The sequence below is a fragment of the Vidua chalybeata genome, chromosome 3 (assembly GCF_026979565.1).
Source record: "Vidua chalybeata isolate OUT-0048 chromosome 3, bVidCha1 merged haplotype, whole genome shotgun sequence".
NCBI classification, from domain to species: domain Eukaryota; kingdom Metazoa; phylum Chordata; class Aves; order Passeriformes; family Viduidae; genus Vidua; species Vidua chalybeata.
In genome coordinates, this window is record NC_071532.1 from 96,489,868 (window position 1) to 96,498,608 (window position 8,741).

Sequence of the window (8,741 nt, forward strand, 5' to 3'; positions counted from 1 at the left end):
CAATTTCCCATTGGTCCTGTGCCATTGCAGCTCTGAGTCAGTTAAGAGGAAAACATGGGGAGAAGAGATGCATACAAACAGAAGCCCTGCTGAATTTGGACATGTTGTAGTTTTATTATGCTCTCTTCCTATGTCTCCGCTCCTCTTGACTTTTACTTGCCTTTTGGTTAGCTTTTTGTTGTGTCACCTCTGCGTCCACTTTGGCTCCCCTCCGCTGGCATGAAATGCTCTGCTGCCAGAGCTGAAAATGCTGAGCCAGCCTCAGGGGTCTTGTGAAGAAGGCTGCTCCATTGCTCCATACAATTTAGCTCAGTGTTATTGCTTGTAAAATAATCCTCTTTTAAATACAACCACCTTACAACCACTTTACAGCCTCCCGTAGCAATGAATTCCACATGCTTCTTAAAGACCACATACTTCATTTTATTTACCACTCATCATATTCTTTGTATAGTTATTACAAGCCAAACAGGGAGAGAGATACACGCATTTATTTTACCATTTCACTGTACATTCCACATTCTTAAAACCTTCAGTCAGCCACCTTTTATCAAAGATGAGCAAGATTACTATTCCTATTGCTATTTAAAAATTAAACATCAATCCTACAATTATGTAATAAATTCAAAGATTCTCCACAGCTTCTTCAGATAATATATTGTATATTTTGTATATGCAGCTATCATAACTTCATTCACTCATTAAATCAAGATTCTGCATATCCTTTTACTGAAATATTTTAATTACTTATTTTAAATAATCCAAAATTTTCTTTGGAGAAATATACATTTGAATTAGGAGTGCATGAAACTTGTACATGGGTCACAGATCTCTAATAAATGTGCCATAGTCCTTTCTCTATCATATTTCAGTTGCCTAATATGAATATTAAAGTATAATAATTAATTTTCTGGGAAATTTGTTCCACTAAGTATTTCAGAACTGTTCTCCTACCAGAAAATCCACCTTGACCTACCTTGCAAGCCCCCTGTTGAGTCAATTTAAATAAATTAGTATAGCAGCTTGAGTTTTCATGAAAAAGAAAATTGAAATAACTTCTAATTTGACAGCATGTTTACATTTATTTGGAATTGGAAAAAAGAGTGCATATGAGACCCACAAAATATGAAACCTGTCCAAATGGAAAGTTCTGGCATTTTGGCTCCTGCCATTAAGCACCTGGAACTGTAACCCTCTGGTTAATATGTGCCAGCAGTCTCTGACTTGGCCTGTGGGCAGACATCAGATCGTGCAGCCATGGTCTCCAAACAAGGTGTCCTGAGTACTGGAAGCAGGAGATGCTTTAAGGCAGAGTCCTGTGGCAGAAAGGATGTATGTCTACTGGCTAGTAAGGTATGAAAAGGTAGATTGTGATTTCTCTCTTTAAATATACCTGTGTACTGCTCCTAAAATCTCAGACTCTTGACCACTGGCATATAATCTTCTGCACCTTCCACAGATGAGTTTTCACATTTCTTCTACTTGAATTCTTAATGCTGTTTCGTGTTATCTTCTTGTCAAGACTGATTACATTAGACTTGATTAAAAAAAAACATAGAAACAAAATCATATATCACTGTGCCATACTGTGCAATTTCAATTATAGCAACAACAACAAAAGGCAACAGACATCTCAGAGTCATTCAGAATTTTTTTTTTTTTTTTTTTTTGTTCCTATTAAGAAGACATTAAAAATCTTAATTCCCCACATTCTCAGTTTGGCTTCCAATAAAAGGTACAGTTGATTGAAATGCTAATGATGGAAAAAGGAGATGAACAAGGAAAGGATTTTATGAATCTACAAAGATGGCTTTGCAAAGACACAGAAAAAGCTAATTATTAGAATGTCTGTCATCAGACATTATCATGTCTGTCATCTGGTACTACCAGAAATGCTGTGTGGTGACCTCCTGGTGTATGCTAGAAATTGCTCACTTGCCTCTACAGGAACTCATCTAAATTTCATAAAGATGAGTAAATGGTGATGGGAACTTTTATTTTCAATTTACTCTTTTTGTCTTGAATTCTAAAAAAAAAAAAAAAGTTGGTGTAAACTTTTATTTCTTTATTTTAAATCATCATTGGTTTTAGGCTATGGAGACTCTGTTACGGTTTAATGTAAAAAGTCTTACCTTCTTATAATTTAAATTTTATACCTGCCTTTTTGGTAGTAACAGGAATTCAGCAGGGTTTTTCTTCATGGTTATATTTACAGCAGTGGGGACCTGATAATGTTACAGCTAATTGTCCTAATGACAACCTAACCCAGCATCAAACCCTGTCATTTCTTCTTAGCTCACCTCCTCCTTCTCCGGATACCTGTACATGTGTAAAACAATGCTCATCTTTAGTGGCAATGCAGCCAGACAAAGAGCTATCCTTTTCTGAGATTTTAGTGGGAAATCCAGGAACAGAGACCTTAATTCTGTGTGGAAGGATAATGTTCTAGAGACTAGCAGTATAATCTCAATGGTAAATTATTTCCTGTATTACAGCAAAAAAATTAACATAAAGCTTAATCTTTTAAAGATATGTTTCTTTATGGCTCACGAGGTTTTCATTTAGACAGCAAACATCCATAAGAAGAAGAAAATCTTCATTCAAAGAGAAATCGGTCAAGAAACTCTCAGATTCAAAAATGTTAGATCAAAATGCTACAGTGCTTGTTTACAAACATTTGAAAAAATTGGATTCCAGTTTGCACGAAGTAACTTGATTCATCGATTATAGACCCACAGAATCATCAAGGTTGGAAGTGACATTCCAGATTATCCAATCCAACCATCAACAAACATCTAAAGCATATACCCAAGTCCCACATCCAGACACCTCTTAAACACTTCCAGAGATGGTGAATTCAACACATCGCTGGGCAACTTATTCCCATTCCTAGCCCCTTTTTCAGTGAAATTTTTTGTCAATATCTAATCTGAAGGTAATTTCCTCTCATGCTTTCAGTTCATACATGACAGAAGAGACAAACCCCCACTTCAATACAACCTTCTTTCAGGCAATTGTAGAGAGCAATGAGGTCCCTCCTGAACCTCCTTTTCTTAGACTAAACAACCTCAGTTCCCTTACAGGACTTGAGCTCCAGACCCTTCATTAGCTTAATTTCCCCTCTTTGGATGCTCTCCAGTACTTCAATGTCATTTTTGAAGTGAAGGGCCCAGAACTGAACACAGGACTCAAGATGTGGCCTCACTGGTGCCAAGTACAGGGGACAACCACTGCCCTGGTCCTTCTGGTCACACTATTGCTGATACAGGCCAGGTGTCATTGGACTTCTTGGCCACCTGGGCACACACTGGCTCATGTTCAGACAGCTGTTGACCAGCACCCCAAAGTCACTTTCTGCTGAGCCATTTTCCAGCTACTCTGCCCCAGCCTGTAGCACTGCCTGGGGTTGTTGTGATCCAAGTGCAGGACCCAGCACTTGCCCTTGTTGTACCTCATACCTTTGGCCCATTGATCCAGCTTGTCCAGATTCCTGTGCAGAGCCTTCCTTCCCTCCAGCAGACCAAGACTCTCATCCAACTTGGTGTTATGAGTAAACTCATTGAGGGTGCCCTTAATCCTCTTGTCCAGAACTTTGATAAAGATTAAACAGGCCTGGCCAAAATGCTGAGCCTTGGGGATCCCCACTAGTGACCAGCCACCAGCTGCGTGTGGCACCACTCACCAGCACACTCTGGGCCTGGCCATCCAGACAGTTTTATTCCAGCAAAGGGAGCACCTGTGCAAGCCCTGGGCTGCCAAATTCTCCAGAAGAATGCTGTGGGAGATGGTGTCAAACACCTTATTGAAATCTAGACAGACAACAGCCACAGCCTTACCCTCAACAACAAAGTAGGTCACTTTGTCATAGAAGGAGATCACATTGGTCGAGCAGGACCTGCCTTTTGTAAACATATGTTGGCTCGGCCAGATCCCTGCATGTGCTGTGTGGTGGTACTCAGAAAGATCTGCTCCATGGCTTTCCTGGTACTGAGATGAGGCTGATGGGCTGGTAATTCCACAGATCATCCTTCCAACCCTTATTGTAGATGAGCATTATATTTGTTAATTTCCAGTCAAGTGGGACTTCTTCCATTAACCAGGACTGCTGGAAAATGAGTAAAAGTGGCTTGGTGAGCTCTTTTGCCAGCTCCCTCATTACTTTTGGGTGCATCCCATCTGGAAAAAAATTAATTAAATTTAATGAATATAATAAAGAGCAAAGGCCACTTTGGCAGACTTGTGCAATCCTATGGTATTGGTTTAGGTAGCAGGGACTTGTGAAGCTAATAATAGTAGAGGCTTCAAGCCTTAACTCTTCACTGGACATGGACATACAGCTTCCTTGTAAAGGTTTTGTGCTGTTCAGACCCACCTCTGCAACAGAGCATAAGTGTAATTCCCCACTATTGAGATAGTGACAACACACAATGGTGAAAGACAGAGTGACACCTTTTTCTAAACATAAATGAAACTTTAGAAAAGCTTTAAACACCTTAGAGGTAATAAAATATGAAACTCTGAAAAACTTCTAAGTTAATCTAAAAATAAGAACATGCAAATGTGAGAAAAGAGTACATGAAAGCTGATTTGCACACAGCCAGTGTTAAATAATACTGGTACTAAATCCAGTTTGGGGGATTTACTGTGTTTGTTTGCTTGCATTATATATTTCACACCTATTAATCATATCTTCATGTCTGCAGAGGTGGAATTTCTCATAATTAGTGGAAAATATAACAGCTTTATATAAAACAGGCTCAAAATGAAAATGTTTTGACACTTCCACATAGGTGATAATCCTGATAACTTTATATGGACACAATCCAAGCCTGACAATGAAACAAATACCAACCAAAGAAAAAAAATCCAAAGAAAGAAAGAAAAACAAAAGAAAAAAACACCCACAAAACTGTTGGACTTTTCTTTTCTTGGTATGTAGATGATTTTCTATGGTTTTACATGAGAAGTGATTTTATAGCCTTCTTCCATCTGATTGTCCATGCACTTTTAAGTATTGGCAAATGTTGAACATATGTAGGTCAAAGTCACTCTTTTCAATCATTTTTCATTTTTATGTGCAATGGCTGTATAGTAAAGTAGCAGAAAAGAAGTAGTTTAAGCCCATAGCAACAAGACTATTCTTGGCCCTGCAGAAGAACCCTGTGTCCCTCAACCTCACAGGAGATTGCTGTACCCTGTACAAACTGTGAGCACGTAGATTTGGGAGAGGTTTTTATTAGGCAGATGTGCACAGAGGTATGGGTTTTATACTTGTATTCTTATGTACATCCAGTCATGATTCTTGCAAGCCCTCAGTTTCCTATTTGCAAATGAGAAATATTGCAATTATTGCAGCACTTATAAGCATAATTTGAATTTTAATTAATGTCAACTTTGAGAAAGCACTGAAATGGATATGTAACTATTCATGAAGATTGTCCTGTAAATTAGGTGTATTAAGTACCTTATAGGAATCATTCACAGCTTTCCAAGATCAGGGCATCAATGCCCATTTATTTCCCTACTTTTACCATAAGCTGCCAGCCTTCTTTTTTCCTTTGGGTTTTTCAGATCCATCCAGGAGCAGTGCTCATGCATCTGGCTAAGAGTGAAAAATTATTTCTTCCAGGAGAAGCCTATCCCAATGTGGGGAGGATGTGCCTTGTCACTACATGGGCAGGAGAAAGAACTAAAATCCCCTCTATAGAGCAGAGATACTGAAATATTATACTGAAATACTGAAACAGTGACTTACAACAGTCCTGCCCCGAGGGGCACTGATGCAGAACTCACTCAAAATTACTAAGGTGCTATATGTCTTACTCCATAACTCCAAGCTCTTTGCCTCAGCCAATATTGTCTCCTAGGGAGACAGCAGTTGAAATGGTCTTCTAACAATGTGGAGTTATAGGCAATCAACAATTTATATACACCAATTTTCTCTTTTTCTTAGAAGTGGTCTTTCAAAAGAAAATTATCCACTAAAGTTTCCACAATTCTTTTCTGCAGCATTTGCTTTCAAAATATTTATTTTAAAAAATGGGTTTACCATAAAGAATGTTCAGGACAACAAGCAAATTTTGCAGAATAGTTACCTATCTAACTTTAAAAAATCACAAAGCAAAATACACGCACTCCCCCTTCCCCTTAACATTTAAGACCAGTAGGAATCCCTGTGCTTAAAAATATTGACTCTTTAAGATATGCAATGATTTTCACCTGGTAGATAAATGTACTTGGCCTTTTTGCTATAAGGCTGTTTCTGCTTTCCATTAACCAAAATAGCTCTAATTATATTTTCTTGCTTTTCACAGTAACTAAACTCTATGAATAGGTGTATGAAAATAGACAGCTATAACAGACAACACTCAAAACCTCATTCACTTCACTAATTGCAGATGATTATTATAAAAATGTGTTAGCGCTTACTATGACCTGCAAAGGGGAAAACAGTGAATCAATCAAGATTGCAATTATGTTCTGAATACCATTAATAACCAGACTAAGATAAGCATTCAGCAGATAATTAAGTTAAAACATACAAGTTTGTTGTGTTGTTTTCAACAGACCCCACAGCAGTTTTCCATCCTGTAGTTCATCACCCTTGAGTGAGCTTTTCCCAAGCATTTCTTCAGCATTGCAATGCCACTCCAGAGAATTATGAGGCCAGTAAAGACAGCAGATTTTCCAGAAACGTCCCCAAAGCAAAGAAGTTGGTAGTGGTTTGTTTGTTTGATCATCTCTCCAAATAAGCCAGACAAAAAGTAACAACCTGTGAAGAGACACTTGCCCTCTGCAATAGAGAATAAGCAGTTGTGCAAAATGGCCAGCAATGAGCTAGAAAATGCCCAAAAGCATCACCCTCTTAATAATCCTTGTGCAGGTTCTAAAGCTAAATTTCAACCTGTCCTCATCAGTAATGCTCTGAACTGAGTGGTGTTTTGCTACAGTCAGCAAAACTGTGCTTGCATCAATGTAATGGGCTCTTCTGCAGCAGAGCACTGAATAACTGACCTCCATGGAGCTGTACTTCCCTGATGAATTTGCTCTTTTTCACAGCATTGATTTTGAGTTAGAAGAGGTTTAAATTATCATAAACATTTCCCCTTTTATATTTTCCTTAGGTTACTATTGAGAAACTGTATTCAACCCTGTTCTTGTTAAGTTGAAGATAGATTTTCCCACCTCACATCTGTTTTATTTCCTTTAACCATCTCAGCTGTTCACAAGCTTCCTTTGCTTAAGAAAAGTTATGGAAAAGAAAAAAAACCACAAAAGCACAACAAAACAAACTGGCCCGTCTCCCTTTCTGAAAGTTAACAGAATACTGAAAAGTTATTTTCAATTGCTTTTTTGTTTCATTTTTCACTTTATACCCAGCTGCAAGAAAGCAAGAAAATGTAGAATAGATGCTCAATTTTGTGTTCTTCAAGGAGAGCACAAAAAAATGGGGAAAAAAACCAAAACCAGTTTGAGCCTCTCTCAAAAAATGGTAGGCGTGTTTCATATTAATACACTCAATACCAAAAAACAAACAAAAAGCCTGCAAAAACATATTCTGATTTTTTTTGAAATAGCAAGTGTTATGATAATAAAAGTATTTAATAAAAGTATTAAAATATCAATGTTAATTGATAAAATTGATAAATAATTTAAATTGATAAAATAATTAATTGATAAAATACTTTAAAGTGGACAATTCCAAAGTATTAATGTTTTAATTGAAAACTGAAAATAGAATTTAAAATAATATAACAGTATTCTTGAGGCAAACATAGTTACTTTATTATGAAGGTGAGTTAAGCTTTCCAAAAATATTTTGTTTTGAGACTGTGTGAAGAAAAATTAATCCTGAAATTCCTGTGATCATGCAATGACCAAATGAGTGGCTCCATTCCTTCTATAGTGTGCAGCAGCTAAGAGCTCTGGTAGATTCCTCAGTCAACAAGATGGGCCAGATCTGTTCTCAATCAGATAGGAAAAGTTCCTAAAATATCTGAATTCCAGTTGTGCCTGCCTCCTTTGCAGGCGGATAAGGGTGGACTATTCCACTTCTCCTAACTTACAAAGTTGGTAAGCACAACAGGTGAGATTCATGTTATTTAACATCATTATTTATGTTTACAGAGAATTTAACTTTCTGCTGAGTTTAGTGATGATGCCCTCATGCTACCCAAACCTTGGTACATAAACACAATGCCATACTCAAGAGAGAGAGTCACTTATTGGAAAAAAACTTCCGATGTATCTTAGATGTTTACCTTAGCACAAAAACATTAGTATTTGATGAATAATATCCTAGAATTATCTACTTCTTTCTACTAACTATTTAAAATCCATCAGTATTTATTTAAATAGGTACATTTATACTATGAATCTCTGAAATAGTTGAAAGATATTTTCAGAAGTCAAGCACTTTCTGCTGAAACTTTTTTTTAACATTTTCTTTTTGAAATTTTGAAATTTGAAATTTTCTTGCCTCAACAAGTTCATCACTTTCCAATGGAGTTTTGTTGATTATGTAGTCCTAGAAGCTTTGTGATGATTAATTATAAATGAGATGATAGAAATTTAATCTATTCCATTATGAGACTATCTGCCTTGAACCATCTCAGCTGAGTATCCACCACTTGTTTCCCATACTCCAGTACTGTAAGCATTGTCTTTGGGTAGCTTGCACAGTTTTCTTCCTGAAGCTGCCAAGAGCATTCAGGTCTTTATGTACCAAGAGACCTAAATAA

General features: G+C 37.2%; 1 long non-coding RNA gene across 2 annotated transcripts; it reads right to left on the bottom strand.

Annotated features, from left to right (window-relative positions):
- Positions 1 to 1,079: 1,079 nt before the first annotated feature.
- LOC128786196 (uncharacterized) lies at positions 1,080 to 3,778 on the bottom strand. Of its 2 annotated transcripts, none has more exons than XR_008430204.1 (3): positions 3,683 to 3,778; positions 1,394 to 1,537; positions 1,080 to 1,316 (listed from the first exon to the last, which is right to left on the bottom strand). It is a non-coding gene; the product is annotated as an uncharacterized LOC128786196 (long non-coding RNA). The 2 variants fall into 2 exon arrangements; XR_008430203.1 differs by lacking the exon at positions 3,683 to 3,778 and adding an exon at positions 3,459 to 3,664.
- Between the last annotated feature and the right edge of the window lie 4,963 nt (positions 3,779 to 8,741).